Source organism: Macrotis lagotis, chromosome 1 (genome assembly GCF_037893015.1).
Source record: "Macrotis lagotis isolate mMagLag1 chromosome 1, bilby.v1.9.chrom.fasta, whole genome shotgun sequence".
Classification (NCBI taxonomy): domain Eukaryota; kingdom Metazoa; phylum Chordata; class Mammalia; order Peramelemorphia; family Peramelidae; genus Macrotis; species Macrotis lagotis.
Window position 1 is genome coordinate 460,719,148 of NC_133658.1, and position 21,512 is coordinate 460,740,659.

Consider the following 21,512-nt stretch of genomic DNA (forward strand, 5'->3'; position numbering starts at 1 on the left):
ACTAATAAAGTATTTAGCTCTCACATCTGCTACTCTGTTATTTGGTTAATATCAAAATTGTCTTGGTTAATAATGGAGGCATGAGGTTTGAGCTTACTTGATTATCTGATATCATATTTGGCAAAGCTAAATTTAAATTTGTGTTCATACCAATTATTATTTAAATCTCTACCAGTACCCAGAGCTGGAGAAGATCTGCTCTGAGAACACCAGGAAACCACTGGATTGCACCAGAGGGTTCCAGAACAATGGACTTGAATTTGACTTAACTGTTTACCTTTTTCCTTTGGTGTCTTTATCTAAACGATCTACTTAACAAAGGGGGACACACCCATATACTTTAAATCCTTCCCTCCACTATGGAAGGACCCCCTGGAGCAGAGACTGCTCTATGTCCCCTATCAACTGAAAAACACACAGAAACATTGAACATCATCTTTTTTTTCCTAACAATTTCTGTCCCAGGTCCTTGAGTTGGAAATGATGGAATTCTGATAACCCAGGACTGGGGGCCAAAAACCTGACCCTCTCAAAATGCTCCACTAGAATAAAAAAGTACACCTTTGAGTAAACCATAGCACCTGGTTACACCACCTCATTTAGACATACCAAAGAAGTCAGACAATGAGAAAGTGGCACCACTAAAATGTGGACCCAGAGTCTAAACCAAAAATCATAGGAGGCGGGACAGTGACTACAGCACAAACACTGGAGTCAGGAACATTTGGGTTCAAATTTGACCTCAGACAATTAATACTTAGCTTTGTGACCTTGGGCAAGATATAGGAGAGACTAGAGCAACATTTCCCTTCATTGCTGCACTTAGGTAAACTTATGACCAAGTCAAGCAAATCATTATCTTACATTAATATCCACATTCATGGTCTTTTGACTACTCCATGAAATTCAAAAGTACTATAAGCTATTAGAAACATAGTACTTCTTGCCCTATAAAGGGCCCCTAGTTTCAATCAGCTCATCAACCTACCTCTCCTGTGAAGCAGTCTGCTGGGGAGTTTGAGTCACCACAAATATATGCTCCTTTGTATGGCTTGAATACAGTGAGCTGTAATACTTTTGAGATTGCTTGAGTCATAAATGTTTAAAGGCAATACTGAGATATGAATGATGCAGCCTTTAGTTCAGTGGTCTATAATGTAAAGAAAAATAATATTGAATGACTTAGCAACTCTGACAAATGCAACATTCAAAGAATCTTTCAGATACACAGAGATCTAGATTAACTTTTCCATGATAGTTCAGTAATCAGCCTGTAAGTACCCACTGCATTTTCAGCAAGGGAAAGAGAGCCAGAGTCAGACAGAAATAGAGAAAGGGTAAGAGCTTAAGCAAGGTGTGATGGTGCATTAATAGTTGTGTGGTGAAATGAAGCACCCAATAGTATCAGTTTTCCTTGATCTTCATTAAAAGAGAGTGTTTTAGGTTATGGAGTGTCACTGAGAAGTCAGAATAACATGAGAAAGGAAAATAGTAAATCATTTAAATTGCAGTAAAAACCAGTAGTTTTCTAAATCTTTACGATATGACTCATTCTCTATTTCTACTGCCTGGTACTCCAAAGCTTAGACTTCTGTCTTGGGTTTTCATTCCACATAAAATACTACATGAGACATGCACCCAAACTTAAGATACACTGCAATCGATTAGATCCTAAATAAATGTGAATTATAATTACAATGTTAGCTTTGAGCATCTCTACAACTAATAAGACTAAGATATATAGAGTATCTTAAGGTTTGCAATGTACTTTTCATATTATGACATTTGATTTCAACAACCAGTTTTTTGAAGTAGGTGCTATTATCTCATTTTATAGATGATAAAATTGAGACAGAGAGAGGTTTAAGTGGCTTGTCCAAGTTTACACAGCAGGTAAGTATCTGAAACAGGGTTCAGTCTCAGCATCTTTCAATCTCTAAGACCAGCAGCACTCCTTCCACTGTTCCACCTATCTGCCTCTTGGTAATTCAAAGGCTAATAACTTTGTAAAAAAAATCAATATGTACGTATCTTTATGTATTGTAATTATTCTTTTGGTTTATCCTTAACATAATTTTTATTCCAGACCAAATTCCTTACCCACTATACCATATCCTCTTTAATAGACTGGTCATTCACCTAGAATATGGTCACCTACCTGAGAACCAATGTGGCTTCAGAAAGAAAGCAGCAAAAGTTGATATGGTATTCATTGCCTGATAACAGAGTTCCATATACAATATTTCTAGATCTGACCAAGGCCTTTGCTGCTGTTAGTCAACAGGATTTAAAGAAAATTATGTCAAAATTTTGCTGAACCCAGAAGATCATCAGTATTTGTATGCCAATTTCATGCTTGCCTGGGTTCTGAATGATGGATGATGATGCTCTTGAGATTTCCCAGACATCAATGGAGTATAATTATGACTCAGTTCTTGCTACCATGCTTTTGACTAAGATGTTTACAGCCATGTTATCTTTCATTGAGAACAATAACATCTTCCACATCAGCTACTATACTGCAGGTAAATTCTTCAACTTGAAAAGAAAGACTGCAAGCCAAGACCAAAGTGGGGGCAATGTTCATGATTTTCTTTCTGCCGATGATTGTGAGGTTGAGGTGCAACACAGAATTGTTTGATGCTCCTATGCTTGTGCTAATTTTGACCTAAGAATTAACACCAAGAAAACAAAGGTGCTCCATCAACCAGCACCACATCATCCATATATGGAATTATTGGTTGCAGCAAAGGTGTTAAATACTGTAGATAAGTTCACTTACCTTGTCAGTATAATTTCCAGGGATGTACATGACCACCATCATCATCAGTGAGGGTGCAATGAAGAATTGAATTGAAGCAGTTCAAAGGAAACATGATATTTGCATGTTTAGAGAACTACCCCAGATGTTTATAATGGACTATTTCTGCCCCAGCTGTGATTGAAACACTGTCAGTTCGATTCCCCAGGGCTCGCCCCTGGTGCGGCTAAGGAGGCAGCAGTGGCGGTGTAAGCGCGAGCTCGAGCGGGAGCAGCCGCAGCCGGAGGAGCAGGAGGAAGGGGAGAAGAATACAATCCTATTTTCTTTTCTTATACCCTCCTCCCAAACCTGGGGCGGGGGGGGGGGGGGCGGGGGGGGCGGGGGGGGAGACCTTTGTATCAAGTATGCTAAGTCAAGCAAGACAAATTCCCACATTGGCCACTTCCAAAACTGTATGTCTCACTCTGCATCTTGCGTCCATCATCCTGTCAGGACGTGTAATGGATAGGTAACAGAGAAGAATTTCTCTTATCAAGGAGTCAAAATGACTGAATGCTTCCTGCCTCCTACCAGCAGCCCCAGCGAGCACCGTAGGGTGGAGCATGGTAGTGCTCTTACTCGAACTCCCAGCTCTGAAGAAATCAGCCCTACTAAATTCCCTGGATTATACAGGACTGGTGAACCATCACCCCCCCACACACCATGACAGCTTACATGAACCTCCAGATATAGTATCTGATGATGAAAAGGAACATGAAAAGAAAAAGGAAAAAAGGACCGAAGGCTATGCTGCTTTTCAGGAGGATAGCTCAGGAGATGAAGCAGAAAGTCCTTCCAAAACAAAGAGATCCAAGGGAATACATGTCTTTAAGAAGCCAGGTTTTTCTAAAAGGAAGGAAAAGGATTTTTAAAGTAAAGGAGAAACCCAAAGAAGAAAAACATGAAGAAAAGCACAAGGAAGAAAAACAAAGAGAAGAAGTCAAAAGACTTGATAGCAGCTGCTGTTAAACAGTGGAAGGAAAAAAAGAAAAAGAAAAAGCCAATCCAGGAGCCAGAAATGCCTCAGGTTGATATTCCAAGTCTCAGACCCATTTTGGGGATACCTGTGGCCGAAGCAGCAGAGAGGACCATGATGTATGATGGCATCTGCTTGCCAGCAGTTTTTCGTGAATGTATAGATTATGTAGAGAAGTATGGCATGAAATATGAAGGCATCTACAGAGTTTCAGGAATAAAATCAAAAGTGGATGAGCTAAAAGCAGCCTATGACAGAGAAGAATCTCCAAACTTGGAAGAATATGAACCTAATATAGTAGCCAGTTTGCTGAAGCAGTATTTGGGAGACCTTCCTGAAAACTTGCTTACCAAAGAGCTTTTGCCCGGATTTGAAGAGGCTTATGGGAGGAACACTGAGAGTGAGAAAGTACAAGAATTCCAGCGCTTGCTGAAAGAGTTGCCAGAATGTAACTATCTTCTGATTTCCTGGCTGATTGTGCACATGGACCATGTTATATCGAGGGAGTTGGAAACAAAAATGAACATACAGAATATTTCTATAGTCCTCAGCCCTACCGTTCAGATAATCATGTCCTGTATGTGTTTTTTGCACATGTGCAAGAGCTCTTTGGAAGTATAGTCCTAAAACAGGTGACTAAACCCCTTCGATGGTCTAACATGGCCACTATGCCAATGCTACCAGAAACACAGGAAAGCGTCAAGGAGGAAATCAGAACACAGGAATTTCTTTTGAATTGTCTACACCGAGATTTACAGGAAGGAATAAAAGATTTATCCAAGGAAGAAAGGTTATGAGAGGTACAAAGAATTCTAACAGCCCTCAAAAAAAAAAATTCAGAGAAGGAAAAAGAAAAGAATGTGAAACCAAGATTGCTCAAAAGATTGCTAGCCTTTCAAAAGAGGATATTTCCAAAGAAGAAATGAATGAAAATGAAGAAGTTATAAATATTCTACTTGCCCAGGAAAATGAGATTTTTAACTGAACAGGAAGAGCTTCTAGCCATAGAACAGCTCCTCCAGAGACAGATTGCTTTAGAAAAAGAAGAGAGAACGTCTCAGAGTGGAAATTAGAATGTAACGTCTTTGCCTGGTTAAGCCATATGCTCTCTTGAACGAAATCTTATTATCTTTCAAGTGAGCCTGATTTATAGCCTCCCATTTGATAGGATTCAGCAATAGAAAACCATTACTTTACAATAATTGCTATGCTATTCTTTTCCTTTATTGATTCATTGAGGTTTATATCTAAAAGCAGTGATATTTTCCTAATACCTCCCTTCTTAGACCATTTTCTGTTTAAGACATTATTCTTTAAAGTTAAAGACATCCATGAAATTTGTCAAATATTCAGCGAATGACAATGAAAATGAACCCCAAGAATTTTGAGTATTTATTTTCAGCACCTCTTGGATGTGGTTGTATCCTCTACTGTTACACTGTTGTGAATTGTCCATTATTTGATTTTGTACAAAAAAAAGCTTTGATATGTTATAGAAAAACAGCAGTATTTTTTTAAAATCTGGAGCGAAGATACGATGGTGACTAAAATATGGTCAGGTGATGAATGTAAATGTATAAAGCCTTCTTAGTACTATCTATTCATTTTCTATTTGATGGCAAAAATATTTAAACTTACTCTTTTTGTTTGTGTAAACACTAATTTCTATCAAGCTGTTATGATTTTGTTTTTAATCAATATTTCCATTCTCTTAATACTGGCTAACTTTATTTTGTGCCAGTACCATTAAGCCAAGCAAATAAATTCAGCAGCCATGTGGGAAAAAAAAAAAAAACAACACAGTCAGTTCACATTGCTGCTCAGCCTCAGTTGGATACACTGTAACTAGCCTTTAACATAGTGATCCCCTTTTGGTCCTCTTCCATAATGAAGGCCAAGAAACAATGAAATTGATTGTACTTCTCAGTTGCCTACAACTGGTAGTCAATGCTAAATATTAGTCAGAAGATCAATTCTTTACAGACACAATAAGCAGACCCTCTAAAGATACATGGAATGGAACCTGAGATAATGGTTGTCATTTCAGACAACACCATACTCTTTTTTTTGCTTTTGTTTCTTCATTCTCTATCTTCCAGTCTCATTGTTTCAAATCCAAGTCAATAAATATTTAGTAAGTGCCTATTGTGTAAAGGATATTTTGCTAGACTTGATTTGCTAGAAATAAGAATTGACACACCGTCTCTTCTCTCGAGGTTATCAAAAATCTTCAAGGGGTTATGATAGCTATACATGTGTGAAGATCTAGATCTAGATAAAGAAGAGTAAAGAACAGAGATGATTTGATGGTGATAGAGGACTCAGAGAAGGCTTCATTGACAAGGTAGCATCTGAGTTTCTCCTTTGAAGGAAAAGAAGGATGTAATGGATAGTAGTATGCAAGTTTCAGACAGAGGTAAAGGAGAGAGTAAATGAGAGAATGGACACACAGATTCATAGGTCTATAGAATAATAGGTAGATTGAGAAATATATTTTTGTTGTTGAGTTCTATTCAGTCATGCGTGATTCTTTGACCCCATTGAGTTTTTTTTACAAAGGTACCAGAAGTTTTGTCATTGTGTTCTCCAGCTCATTATAGAAATGAAGAAATTGAGACAAACAGGACTTAGATGCTTGAACCTAGTCAAGTTACTAAGTGTCTAGGACGAAATTTGAAATCAGAAAGATTAATCATCCATCCTGATTCCTAGTCTGGCATTCTATCTAATGCAACAACCAGCCATCTCACTCATATAGAAAGATATACATAGATAAATATACTGCTTATTTATATTCCAGGAATTAAAGCACTTATCAAGAAGGGGCATTAGGCCTCACATATTTATGCATGTGTGTATATTATATACATACTATCACCAAACAGTATTATACTGACAAATTATATATGTTCTTAATGGGATAGAGTAGTGTTACAACCAATTAGCTTGTTATTTTAAAAATATTTTAATAACTTTTTTGTTTGTAATTTCATGTATTTTATAAAATGCATTTTAAAATATTATTTGACTGAGTCCTTGGATTTATCATATTACCAAATAGGTATGGGGGTGGGGGGAGGATTAAGAACTGCTTACCTAAGGACTATGTCAAATACCTAGTATACCCAGCATCCCTTACCCCTGCTCCTGAACACAATGTAAAGCAGAAAATCATAAATGTCCATAACCAAAGGCAGCTTGGCATCCCTTTTTATTCTTTTGCCCCTCACCTTACCCCCTCTTCTGCAATTCCTTTAGGAAATTGAGTTGTTTCCATTTAGTACTTAGTGAACCTATTTGCAGTCACCTTTGGTCATTCAAACTTGAGAAAGCAATTGAGCCATCCAAGTAAACAAAAGGAAATCCTATTTCTTTTGGGGGTTTGTATGTATGTGTCATGCTCAACTCTTCATAACCCCCATTGTGGTTTTCTTAAAAGAGAAATACTTTAGTGGTTTGTCATGTCTTTCTCATGTCATTTTACAGATAAGGAAAATGAGGCCAACAGGGTTAAATGACTTGCCCAGAATCACACAGGGTTTGAGAGCAGATTAATCTTCCACTCCAGATCATATATTCTCTCCACTGTGCAGTCCAGCTGCCCTTATTTGTTTTTGCCCTAAAAGAAATATCAATATCATGGCTAACCCTTGATTATAAATAACTTTATTTTAATGACAAAGAAAAGTCACAATGAAGAAGTAATTAAACTCACTTTTCAAAGGAAATCTTGGGGCAGCTAGGTGGCTCAGTGGATAAAGCACCGGCCCTGGAGTCAGGAGTACCTGGGTTTAAATTCCATCTCAGACACTTACTAATTACCTGTGTGGCCTTAGGCAAGCCACTTAACCCCGTTTGCCTTGCAAAAAAAAAAACAAAAGAAACAAAGGAAATCTTAATTTCTCTTCCACTTCTTTTGGATATTATTCATCCTTATACTGCCAATGTGTGGAGGACTGAAAGATTACATGGAGTTTGGAGAACAATAACGTTTTTAAATTCTAGAATTTAATTTTAGAGCTTTAAATCTAGAGCTGAGCAAAATTTAAAGTGCATTTTGAATAGGATTAATTATTAGGAGATGAAGTGCTTGTTTCAGTATTTTAAAAAGAAACTTGCTTCATCACAGTTTACATTTAAATAAATGAATTTTAATGTATTAAATAGTATAGCTTTCTCTTCATAGCCTGAAAGTTCCCACCAACATTCTTTGTATATTCATTCTCATTCACTTTTATCTTCTTATGTAGTTACAGTGTGTATTCCACTCTTTTAGTTCATTTTTCTCCCTTTACTTTCCAGATTTCTTTCTATTTCTCCCATTTGTTAATCTTCATGGTGTTAAAGTGTCCCATAACATAAATACATAACACAATATTATACAATTTCCCTATTGGTGGACATTCAAGTTGGTTCCAGTTTTGTTTTGCAATTTTTTCCTAATGATACTTGGATAATCTGAGAATAGATGGTCTTGTTTGATTCTTTTAACATCATCCAAGTAAACCAGATCATTCTGGAAACATGGAAGAGTAGGTTGGAAATTTTTAAGCTCTTCAATGTTTCTCCACAAACAGGATGAAAATTTCCAGGAAATGAACTTAGAGCAGCAAAAGTAAAGGGTTAAAACAGCTGTCTTCCTAAGATGACTTGAGAGGACCTCTGAATAGACAGTCTCCAGGGGCTGAAGTTTGGCCTGAGTGAAATGATGATGATGATGATGATGATGGATGATGATGGTTGTCCTTCATTCTGGAAGAAGACGGGTACAGGAAGAATCCACTGAATCAACAAATAGCAGGATCTGGAGCAGCTCTGTCAGGAAGCAGACTAAGCCTCTAGAGACTTCATCTCAAGAATGTTCACTTCACCACTTTCATCTAAGGAAGAGCACACAGCTTGAGTGGAGGATGAGAAAAGAAAGGGAGGGAGGGAGAGAAAAAGAAAGAAGAGAAAGAAAGGAAGAGAAAAAAGAGAAAGAAAGAGAGAAGGGGGAGGGAGGGAGGGAGAGAGAGAGAGAGAGAGAGAGAGAGAGAGAGAGAGAGAGAGAAGACCTTGAGCATTCCTGCCTCAAATAGACAAAATTTGATGTGACCAAAAGTGATAACCGACTGTGGATGTGGGTGAGGAGGAGGAGTAAAGCAGATAAGGAGAGGAGATACTGGAGGGACATTCTTTGATTCAGTGTGGATAAGGGCCTGAACTGTGTTTAGATGTTTCTGTTGATGAACCCTGAACAAATTTCAGAAATAATAGTGAGGAGGACCCAAGGCCTTGGGCAGCATTACTCACAACTCAGGATTAAAACATGATTATAAAAATAAACTACTAATAAAATAAAAATAAAAATGAATCTCAATAGTTGCTGAAAAAGCCTTTGACAAAATACAGTGTCCATTCCTATTAAAACACTAGAGAACATAGAAATAAAAGTTTTCCTTAAAATCATAAATAGTATTTAACTGAAACCATCAGCAAGCATTATATGTAATTCAAATGAGCTAGAAGCAATCTCAGTAAGATCAGGAGTGAAACAAGGATACCCATGATCAATACCATTATTCCAGGTTGTTACAGAAATGTCCTTTAGCAATAAGAGAAAAAGAAATTGAAAGAATTAGAATAGGCAATGAGTAAACAAAAATTGTTTCTATCTGCAGATGATATGATAGTATTGTGTGTGATAAAAAATATATACTAAAGAAAATTTTCAGACTGATCTGAGTAAAGGAAAGTTTTGATTTATTTTTCTCAAGAAAAGAGTGGGCAATCTCACAGACACACCAAGATAATGTCTTAGAGAGCAGTGCTCAAAAGCACAGCAAGTTGGGTTTGAAGATTTTAACCTCAATTCCCCCCCTCCCCTTTGCCCTTTAGTCCATTGATTGGATTTCAGAGGGTACAGTCAATTCACAGAAATGTACCCCAGGAACAGACAAAAAGAAAGAAATGTACTATTTTCAAAATATGTATCTCACGACATGGTGGGGTGACCTGTTACCAGATCTTCTTGGTTTACAATCCTGATGACCTTCATAATTGTTTAAATAGGGGTGGCTAGGTGGTGCAGTGGATAGAGCACCATCCCAGGAGTCAAGAGTACCTGAGTTCAAATCCAGCCTCAGAATAATTACTTAATAATTACCTAGCTTGCCTTGGGAAAACCATTTAATCCCATTGCCTTGCAAAACCCTAAATCATAATTAATAATAATAGTAATAATAATAATAATTTATAATAATAATTGGTTAACCAGAAAAAGTAGGATTCTCATGGTCCATGCCTCAGTTAGCACAAGTCTTGCAAAAGCAGGATATCCTGGGTCCCTTGACATGCAAGGTTTTTTCTTAACCTAAATACTTCATCAGAGAGAGAACTTCATCAGAAATTATCCCACTCAGAATTCTCAGAGAATCCTTGAAAATAAACTAAAAAAACTACTTCATTAACAACTTTAGCAAAATTGCAGGTTATAAAATAAAACTATATATATATATATATATATATATATGTATATATACATATATATATATATATATATAAAATCTTCATCATTTGTATATATTATCAACAAAGTCCAAGAAAAAGAGATAAAAATAGAAATTCCCTTTAAAGTAACTGTAGACAAAATAAAATCCTTGGAGCATTTGTGTATTCCACAATTGTATATAACAATTGCAAAACATTCTGAAAACAAAGTCAGAGCTAAATATTTGCATAAATGTCCATTGCTCATGGGTTGGCCAAGTTAATATAATAAAAATGAAACTTCTATAAATTAATTTTATTATTCATTATCATAACAAGCTACCAAAACATTTTTATAGAGCTAGAAAAAAAGTAGAACAAAATTCTAACAAAAGGGCAAAAATATCAAGGGAACCAATGAAAACACAATGCAAAGGAAGGTGGTGTAGATAAGCCAGCTCTAAAATATTAAAAAGCAGGAGTCATCTCTGGTCAATTTGATAAAATACTTCTGGTCAATTTGATTTAAAAAAAGAAAGAAGAAAATTAAATTGCTAGTATCATAAATGAAAAAGGTGAACTCACCACCAATAAGGAGGAAATTAATAATGTGGAATGATTTTGCACAACTTGATGCTAATAAATTTGACAATCTAAGTGAAATGGAAGAATATTTACAAAAATCTAAGTTGCTCAGGGTAAATGAAGAAGAAATTAATCTAAATAACGCTATCTCAGAAAAAGAAATTCAACAAGCCATTATTGAACTCCGTAAGAAATCTCCAGGGCCAGACAAATTCACAAGTGAATTCTATCAAACATTTAAGGAACAATTTGTTCCAATTCTCTATAAACTCTTTGAAAAAACAGGTGAAGATGGAACTCTGCCTAATTCTATGACTCCAATATGGTGATGATACCTAAACCAGGAAGAGTTAAAAGAGAGAAAGAAAATTATAGACCTATCTCCCGGATGAATATAGAATGAAAAATCTTAAATAAACTCTTAGCAAAACAATTACAACAAGTTATCACTAGGATAATATGTTATGATCAAGTAGGATTTATTATCCCAGGAATGCACAGTTGGTTCAATATTGGGAAAACTGTTAATATAATTAATTATAACATAGCTATCAGATAATAACATAGCTATCAGAAACCATATTATCATATCAATAGATGCTGAAAAAAACTAGAAATAATTAGCAACTTTAGCAAAGTAGCAGGATATAAAATAAACCCTCATATATTCTCAACATTTCTATATATGACTAGCAAGATACAGCAGAAAGAACTAGAAAGAGAAATCCCATTCAAACTAGCCTCAGACAAAATAAAATAATGGGAGTCTACCTGCCAAGGCAGACTCAAAAACTTTTTTAAAACAATTACAAAACACTTCTCACACAAATAAAATCAGATTTAAATACTTGTGCAAACATCAACTGTTCATGGATAGGTCAAGTTAATATAATAAAAATGACAACTCTACCAAAAGTAAACTACTTGTTTAGTGCCCTACCAATCAAAATTCCAAAAAATTACTTTAATGAGTTAGAAAAACTTGTAAATAAATTTATATGGAGAAATAAAAAGCCAAGAATTTCCAAGGATTCAATGAAAAAAAGTACAAAAGAAGGTGGTTTAGCCTTACCAGATCTAAAATTATATTATAAAGCATCAGTCATCAAGATTGTCTGGTACTGGCTAAGAAATAGAGCGGAGATCAGTGGAGACTAGGTGCAATAGCAGAAAATGATTATAGTAATCTGCTTTTTGATAAATTAAAAGAGTCCAGCTATTGGGATAAAAACTCTCTCTTCGATAAAAACTGCTGGGAAAATTGGAAGTTAGTATGGAAGAAACTGAGATTAGACTAACACCTCACACCCTATACCAAGATAAAATCCAAATAGATACAGGATTTAGACATAAAAAAAACAATATTATAAGCAAACTAGAAGATCAAGGAGTAGTTTACCTGTCAGATCTATGGAAAGGGAAGCCATTTATGACAAAGGAAGAGATGGAGAACACCATTAAAAACAAACTAGGTAATTTTGATTACATTAAATTTAAAAGCTTTTGCATACACAAAAACCACTGTAACCAACATCAAAAGAAATGTAGTAAATTGGGAAACAATTATTTTTTAGGTTTTTGCAAGGCAAATGGGATTAAGTGACTTGCCCAAGGCCACACAGCTAGGTAATTATTAAGTGTCTGAGGCCGGATTTGAACTCAGGTACTCCTGACTCCAGGGCCGGTGCTCTATCTATTGTGCCACCTAGCCACCCTGGGAAACAATTTTTGCAACTAGTATTTCTGACAAAGGACTTATTTCTAAAATGTACAGGGAACTGAATCAAATTTTCAAAAAAACAAGCCATTCCCCAATTGACAAATGGTCAAAGGATATGCAAAGGCAATTGCCTGAGGAAATCAAAGCAATCCATAGTCATATGAAAAATTGTTCCAAATCATTACTTATTACAGAAATGCAAATTAAAGCACCTCTGAGATACCACCTCATACCTCTCAAGACTGGCCATTATGACCATGACCAGAAAGGACAATGATCAATGTTGGAAACGATGTGGGAAATCTGGGACACTAATACATTGTTTGTGGAGCTGTGAACTCATCCAACCTTTCTGGAGAGCAATTTGGCATTATGCCCAAAGGGCAACAAAAATTTGCATACCCTTTGATCCAGCAATACCACTACAAGTCTAAATCCTGAAGAGAATATGAATAAGGGTAAAGACATCACTTGCACAAAAATATTCATAGCAGCCCTATTTGAGGTGGCAAAGAATTGGAAATTAAGTAAATGTCCTTCAATTGGGGAATGGCTTAACAAACTGTGGTATATGTATCATGGAACACTATTGTTCTACTAGAAACGAGGAGGGATGGGAATTCAGGGAAGCATGGAAAGATTTTCATGAACTGATGCTGAGTGAGATGAACAGAACCAGAAAAACACTGTACACCTTAACAGCAACATGGGGGGGATGATCAATCTTGATGGACTTGCTCATTCCATCAGCGCAACAACCAGGGACAATTTGGGGTTACTTGCAATGGAGAATACCATCTGTATCCAGAGTGGAGTTTGAACAAAGACCAGAGACTATTACCTTCAAATTATAAAAAAAAAAACTGTTATCTCATTATGTAATTTTACTATCTCATACTCTATTTTTCTTCCTTAAGGATATGATTTCTCTGTCATCACATTCAACTCAGATCAATGTATACCATGGAAACAATGTAAAGATTAAAAGAATACCTTCTGTGGGGGTGGAAGCAAGAATGGGGGGGGGATTGTTAAACTCAAATAAAATCTTTCTAAAAAAAAGCAGGAGTCATCAAAACTGTTTGGTACTGCCTAAGAAACAGATGGTTGGATCAGTGGACTGGTACTGAAGAACTAGAAGTAACGACAATAGTAATCTACTATTTTGTAAACTCAAAGAACCCAGATTGTGGGATAGAAAAAACTTCTGGGAAAACTGTAAAATAGTAGAAAGTCAGTATAGACCAACACCTCACACACTATGCCAGGTTAAGATAAAACATGATACTGATACTGTAAGATTGTAAAGAGATTAAGGAATAGTTTATGTCTGATGTTTGGAAAGGGGTAGAGTTTATGACCAAACACAAGATAGAAAATATTACAAAATGCAAAGTGGATAATTTTAATTATGTTATATTAAAAAGGTTTTGAACAAATGAGATCAATTCAATGAAGAGTAAGAGGAATGCAATAAGTTGGGAAACATTTGTACAGCTAGTATTTCTAATAAAGCTCTCATTTCTATATAGAGAACTGAGTCAAAATTTTAAGAATAGAAGTCTTTTTTGGGAAGCTTAGGTGGCATACTCAATAGAGCACCAGGCCTAGAGTCAGGAATACCTGAGTTCAAATCTGGCATCAGACAGTAATACTTATATTTATAGCTGTGTAACCTTGGGCAAGTCACTTATCCCCATTAACTTGCAATAACCAAACAAATAAAAAGAATAGAAGTCATTCTTCAATTGACAAATCCTCAAGGATATGAACAGGCAGTTCTCAGATGAAAAAATTCAAGCTACCTATAGATATATGAAAAATGCTCTAAAACACTGATTAGAGAAATGTAAATTAAAACAGCTCTGAGGTACTATCTCACACCTATAAGATTGGACAATATTACAAACAAAAGAAAATGATAAATGTTGGAGGGAATGTGGGAAAATTGGGACACTAATGCAATGTTGGTGGAGTTGTGGACCAATCCAACTTTTCTGGAGGGCAATTTGGAGCTACAGCCAAAGGGCATTAAAACTGATCATACCCACTGATCTAACAATACCACCATTAGATCTGTTTTCTAAAAGAGATCATGAGAAAGGGTTTCATAAAGCCCACATGAACAAAAATATAGCACCTCTTTTTTTAGTGGAAAAAATATTGAGGTATCCATTAATTGAGGAATGACTGTACAAATTTTGGCATAATAATGTCATGGAGTATTGTTGCTATGTAAGAAATCATGAGCATCCAGACTTCAGAAAAGGCAAGAAAGACTTCCATGAGCTGATGCTGAGTGAAATGAACAGATCCAGAAGAACACTGTACATTAACAGCAACATTACATGATAATGACCCATGATGGACTCGGTCTTTGCAGCAGTACAGTGATGAAAGACAATTCTAAAAGACATATGACAGAAAATACCATCCACATCCAGAGAAGGAAATGGAGTCTGAATGCTGACCATTGGTGTTTGTGGTGGACGGACTGGGAGAGCTCCATCAAGGATTAATAAAGCTCCAGTCGGGTGGCTCCAGACAATTTGTAGGGCATTTTTTCAGCCCCTACATCACAACAGGAGGCGAGCAGTATGATCCTTAAAAGGGCTAGTCAACAACCCAGGGGCTCTGCCAAATCTCACTGATTTTTTCAGTTGGGAAATGACCCTATGGCCTGTTTGAGGGTTGTGACTACAGCTCTCATTATAATTGTACCTACTGCTTTGTCACTTGCCTGTCGCCTTAGGACTTTGATGAATGGCTGTGAATGATGTCTTGTTAGGTGGGTAAACTGGATTTAAGTGAGGTAGAGCTACATGAAGTCATCTGCCTCACTCGCTCTTCTAAAGTCATCATGATCCAACATAGCAAGATACAGTCAAGACAACTGATGATGGCTATAGGTATGGTGTCTTCAATGTCTAACCCATCTCTAAGCACTCCACAGCACCTGCTTCAAGTGGCTTCATGACCGTTGAAATAAACTGAAATAAACTGTTCTCTTCCTCACATTCTACCAGTGGAAGATTCCCTCAGTTACCCTCAACCTGGTTTAGGCCACCTGCCAAAACAGTTTACTAGGGTGTGGTCACTATGCATGCTATAGCTTCTCAGAACCACAGTTGAGAGTTTAGGTGGTTCAGGTAGACATGAAAGGTGGAAAGCAGCCCTGAAAAGTGCTCAGTAGCCCTCACAATAAGCTACTAGCGCTCCTTTGTTCATTTCCTCAGCCCAAGACTGATTTACCACACTTTCAAAGCTTTGGGAGGTTTTTGGGATACCCCACAAGAACCTTAGTAACTCCATGGTCTTATGGGAGGCTCTGACTGCTATCTTGCCTGTGCTCTGGTCTGTGGATGACCACAAACCCTCTCCTCTGGTCTGGAGCTATGATAAGAGTCCTGTCCCAGTGATAGAAGTGAAACCTCTGCAGTCTCCCCACACCCCTTACCCTCTGTGGGCTGAGCTCTCTGGAAGTTTTGGGTGGCTCTGCAGGTTCCCACAGCAGGGCTACTCCATGACTGGGGCTAATCCAGTCTGCGCTCACTCTGGTGGGACAGAGTTCTCTCATGGCCCCTTCATACTCTCTCCTCTGATCCCTGGGCCAAGAGGTTTGTAAACCACAGGTTCGTTCAGGGACCCAGGTATAACCAGGGACCCAGGCACTCCATGGGCTGTTCCTGGGAGTCTGGAGCTAGTTTGCTCCAGCTTGACTTGGCTGCTGCCTGGCTGAGCTGCAGTCCAGCTGCACTGAGGTCAGACTGTGCTGAGGTTCTATCCAAACCCTGGATCTTTCCTGTGCATCTTCTAAGTTGTCTTGGACTGGGAAATAGTATCACTCAGTCTTTCTGTCAATTCTGACCCTCTAAATTTCGCAACAGTCATAATTTTGCAACTTTTGGAGGCTTTTGGGGGATGAGTTTCTAGGAATTCCTGCCCTTGTGCCACCATCTTGTCTCTACCCCTCTTTTAATCCTCTTACATTCGGTGAAAGCCAAACATCCTACACTCCTCATATTTACAGACCACAATGCAATAAAAAACTATTTTTACTAAGTGACTATGGAAACATGGGAGGGGGGCATAATTGGAAATTTAAGAACTTAATCTTAAAGACTATGTGGGTTAAAGAACAAATGATAAAAATAGCAATTTCACTAAAGAAAATGACATTTGAAATACAGCAAAGTAGTAATAAAGCAGACCAATAAATTGAATGTTTTAATAAAAAAAAATTAGGAAAAGAAATTTTAAAACCTAATTAAACAATACTATGGAAATCCTAAAAATTGATGGACATTAAGAAATGGAACTAAGAAAATAAGACCAAAAGTAACTGCTCCAACAAATAACAATTATACTTGATTTTAAAAAACAAACTTATTGTACCTCAGACATATTTGGGGTGTTTTTGAACAGCAAACAATTCTGCATAGGCAATCTTGGCATTTCCAATTTTTCTGAATTTCTAAAAATATCTTGGGAGGTTTTTGAGACACCCCACAGGGACTTTAATAACTCCATGGTCTTATGAGAGGCTCTGACTGCTATCTTGCCTGTAACCTAGTAAAGTTTTTTGTATGTCAAACTTTTGGAAAGCCTTCTCCAAAATGAATAATACCTAATTATGCTTAGTCTCTGACTTAAGGATAGTCAACAGGATGAACTCATTCATTGTAACATTCTATGGCTAATTTTGTTCTATACCATTTCTCACAGGAGTTGTTGCTACACAGTCTTTTCCTATACACCTCCATTCCATCACCAAATCCCCAATCACCAAACCTACCATCAGAAAAGATCACACTTTCACCCTTCCTTTTTCACAAGGTCTTGGTTCTCAATGATGCGTTGAGTATGCAGTCACTTTTGGAATACTAGGAGAAACTTATAACATTAGTTAAGAAGAATGTTAGCTATTTAATGGTAATGGTTGTATCACCTTCATCTTTGCTAGTTAGAGATAATGTTTTAAACAAGTTTACTGAACTAATATTAATTCAATGGTGGAAAAAATTACTTTGTAAACAGATGGCAATAGAGGCTTTTAAAGGCAAATCAAAGTTAAGTGACTCGCCCATGGTCACACAGCTTATTAAATGATTGAGACCAAATTTGAGTTCACAATGATGAGTATTCCTGACTTTTGGGCCACCTAGCTATGCCACCTACCTAGCTTTTTCAATATACCTCCAGTGAACAATACCACCCAAAGTAAAGCTCCCATTTGTACCTTTTCCTTGTCCACACTGTCCTGGTGTGCAATCATATATACTAAATATTCCTCTTCATCTAAAACATGGAACAAATATACTTCTTTGTATGCAATTAGGACCTGGAGCTAGGGAGAGTCATCTCTGTGGGTGCAAATCCAGCCACAGACACTTCAGATTCTCTTATAATATTACAAGTGATGAAAAATATTAACATTTAAGTTGAAAAGAACTCAAATTGACATAATCAATTCAAATGTTAGTAAATATGAAGGTATTGTCAATATTAAGAAATTATTGATTTTTTTCAATAAAAATAAACCTGAATCTGAATATGATCTCTTTTATTTGAAGGACTGGGAAAAGAAAAATTTAATATGATAAACTCAATGCATTAAAATAACATTTTACTACATTTGAGTCAGAATTTGTTTGAGATCATCTTACTTGAGCTAATTGAACCATTTCTGTAATGCTGCCCTGCCTTATTACAAATGATGTCTTTGTGGGCTGTCCACAAATTCCATACTTGTAATGTATGGAGACTATTCTGGTAAAAGACATGGTTTCAACAAAGCAAAAATGCTTCAAAAAACAAGGAGATTGCCATCACTCCGAATATGCTTATACTCTTTTTCATCACTATGACCTTTTTCTACAGAAGAAATCAATATATTGAAGTCATATAAATGACTTTTCTCATTGGCAGTAATTGCCTCTAATAATTGATTTCTATTTCTTGTTTTAAATCATTTGTTGCATTCCATTCTTCACTCTCAAAGTGATGTGTCAGAGTCCATTTTAAACAGATTAGGCAAATGAAATTAGCAAGCATTAATTTGTATAATCATTTGATTTCATTTACTTTCTTTGATGTTCAGTTATTTCAAGCTTCAAATTAAAGATTTCTGAATCTTCTCAACTATAAACTCTTAAGATACTAAGATACAGAAGCTTTCTATACATTTGAAAACTATTCACTATACCTTTGCCTCTCTATGTGTGTGTCTCTCTTTTCTCTTACAGTCATCCTCTATGCCAAGTGCCATACATTTCACTGGACAATTGAGCAACTAATTCCCTCTCATAACTGCATACAGAGATTGGAGTGTAGAACCTAAAAGTCTGTACACAGAGATATAATAAGGTTTCTGTACAGATCTGCCAGGCTAGAGATTCTCTAAAGAAGTTGAGAAATAGGAAGTAGAATAGTGGCAGGTAAGCCAAAGTATAGAGAATAAAGTCTAAGAAAAGGATCAACAGTACATCATATAGGATCTTTTTAATATCAAAGCAGGAGAAAGGAATGACTTAATGGTCCTAGAAGAAAAAAATCCTAAAATTTCGACTAGTGTTTCACTATGAACTCACCATTCCTTGGGTTATTTTATTCAGAGCAGCTCAAGAAAACAATATGAAATTCACTGGAGGAGGATGAGGTGCTTCCTAATGAAAGTCAAGCATTTGCTCAGGCATATGGTAATGCTTTTCCATCTCTCTTTCAGTCAGAGAGGCAACAATGAAGAATATTCATTATGAATAGGGTGGAGGTTCTGATCAAGTTAAAAAGAAAAAGTGTATTAAAGGATTACCTTGAAAAAATACAAATTGAAGGGATGTACTCCAATTAAGGAAACACTCATCAAATTGTGGTAAATGGAGAGAAAAGAATAAGAAATGAGAAGCAGGCAGATTTCAGAAAAATCTGGAAAGACTTAAAAAATAAGCAGAAACAAGAAAACAAACACATAACACTGTGTGGTGATCAAATTTGAATGCCTCAGTTTTTTACTGCAAAACAATGAAGCAAGACAGAGGATTCAGTCAGATACTATGATCCACCTCCAGATAAAAAAATTATGGATTCTGAACACAGATTGAAGCAAATATTTTACAACATTAATTATTTTGTGTATTCTTTTCCCTTTTTTGGTCTGTTTCTTCTTTTACAACTCTGATTAATATGGAAATATGTTTTCCATGACTGAATATATAAAACCTATGATTAAATTGCTTACCATTTTAGGAAAAGATTTGGGGCAGTTTGGAAAGGAGAAAAATTTGAAATTCAAATTTGAGTCCAATTGAATACTAAAAGTTTTCTCTACAAAAAATTAGAAATACAAATCCTACTTTTAATATAGGCATGATGGGCTTAGCAGGCAAAAAAAAGGGGTTAAAGGTAGGCCTGTGACAGTTGCTTGTGATGCAAAGTATGTTTGCAGTGATTAAAATGAGGAAATTCCCTCTACCATAGCAATCAGACATCTTCTCAACACACCATAGTGTTTGATGCTTAGAGCAAAGAGAGGTGTAACTTAACCTTTTAATGTAGTAGTAAGTATATATATATATATATATATATATATATATATATATATATACATATATCTTAGAGATAGGAAAGCATGAATTCACTCAGAAGCAGTACTGGCACCCCAATAAAATTGTAGCAACTTCACTTATCTGAACTTTAGTTTTCTCTGCAGTACAATGAGGTGGTCAGACTAACTGGCCTCTGTCTTGGCTATCTCTTGTGGAGGTTTAGATTACTACCACCATTCTGCCAATTTCTATAAAAATAAAGAACTTTCTTACACCATAACAGAGTGATACTCAAAGTCAAAAACATCCTTTTCAGTTCTTCTCTTCCCTTTTAAATTTTGCAAGGCAATGGGGTTAAGTGATTTGCCCAAGGTCACAAAGCTAGGTAATTATTAAATGCTTGAGGTCAGATTTGAATTCAGGCCCTCCTAACTCTAGGGCTAGTGTTGTATCCACTGTGTTACATAGATTCTCCCATCTCTCCCTTTTTGATGCCAAATAGCAAGTTTTAAGCTATCTCTTTACTATAAATTACTATTAATTTTTAAAAAACATTCATGTGATCAATACTACCAAATGTTTGACATTTCCAATACAAGTACAACTCCCATGGCAGGTTAATAATCATCTTCTAGAGACTGTCTTTGACAGAATGCTCTGGTAAATTCTTATCCCAAAGTTTAGATTTACTTACTTGTCATTTTTTTTTACCAATTGCACCATAATCTAGACAATGATTTCAAAAATGCTTTTTTTTGAGGAATTCTCCTTGTAAAAACATCACCAAATCATGGTTAGACATTAACTTAGGAAGAGTAAACAAGAATAATCCATCCTTTGAACACTTGCAAAGGACTCTATAAGACTCTTTCACCACAATTGACATAAGAATTGCTGCTACAGTTAACCTTTGGTCCAGAAAGCTGGAGATCTGGTTAAGTCACAGTGGTCAAAGTCACCTAGAGCAAAACTTGCCAACTGTAATTTTCTCTTAATACCTAAGGTCAGCTATGATATGCACTAAGGAGAATTTGGCAGATTACTGAAAGAAAATGTTCATAGCACTATGTCATTAAAGTCTATGGCCTTCTTCATCTTTCCTTCCTTGGTTGTCCAATCAGTTGATTCATATATGATTGCTAAACTAATTTTTATTCATCAGGGTAGAAAAAGCCAGTTAAGCAATAATGCCAGAAAACCTGAGCTTTTAACCCCATGTTACTTTGGAAATAACTTTTAATTATTTATTAGTCAAGATAATGTCAAGCCATCCCTTTGGGGGTGTAAAGAGGGATTCTAAAAATCCTCTGATAATAATCATAGCTTAAGGTTGATGCTTTACTATAAATGCCACAAGTTTCACATAGGTTATCTTCTACCAATAACACATGAACCTGAGTGTGATACTATCCTTACCCT

General features: G+C 36.2%; 1 long non-coding RNA gene and 1 pseudogene across 1 annotated transcript in view; one reads left to right on the plus strand and one right to left on the minus strand.

The window, feature by feature from the left end:
• Nucleotides 1–15,593, minus strand: part of LOC141506643 (uncharacterized) — a 32,852-nt gene extending 17,259 nt beyond the window's left edge. Inside the window, exons 1-2 of the long non-coding RNA XR_012473951.1 lie at nt 15,290–15,593; nt 989–1,150 (exon numbers count right to left, since the gene is read on the minus strand). This is a non-coding gene — a long non-coding RNA (uncharacterized LOC141506643). The remainder of the gene's footprint in view (nt 1–988; nt 1,151–15,289) is intronic.
• Nucleotides 3,173–4,849, plus strand: LOC141507151 (ralA-binding protein 1 pseudogene; annotated as a pseudogene).
• Nucleotides 15,594–21,512: the final 5,919 nt, after the last annotated feature.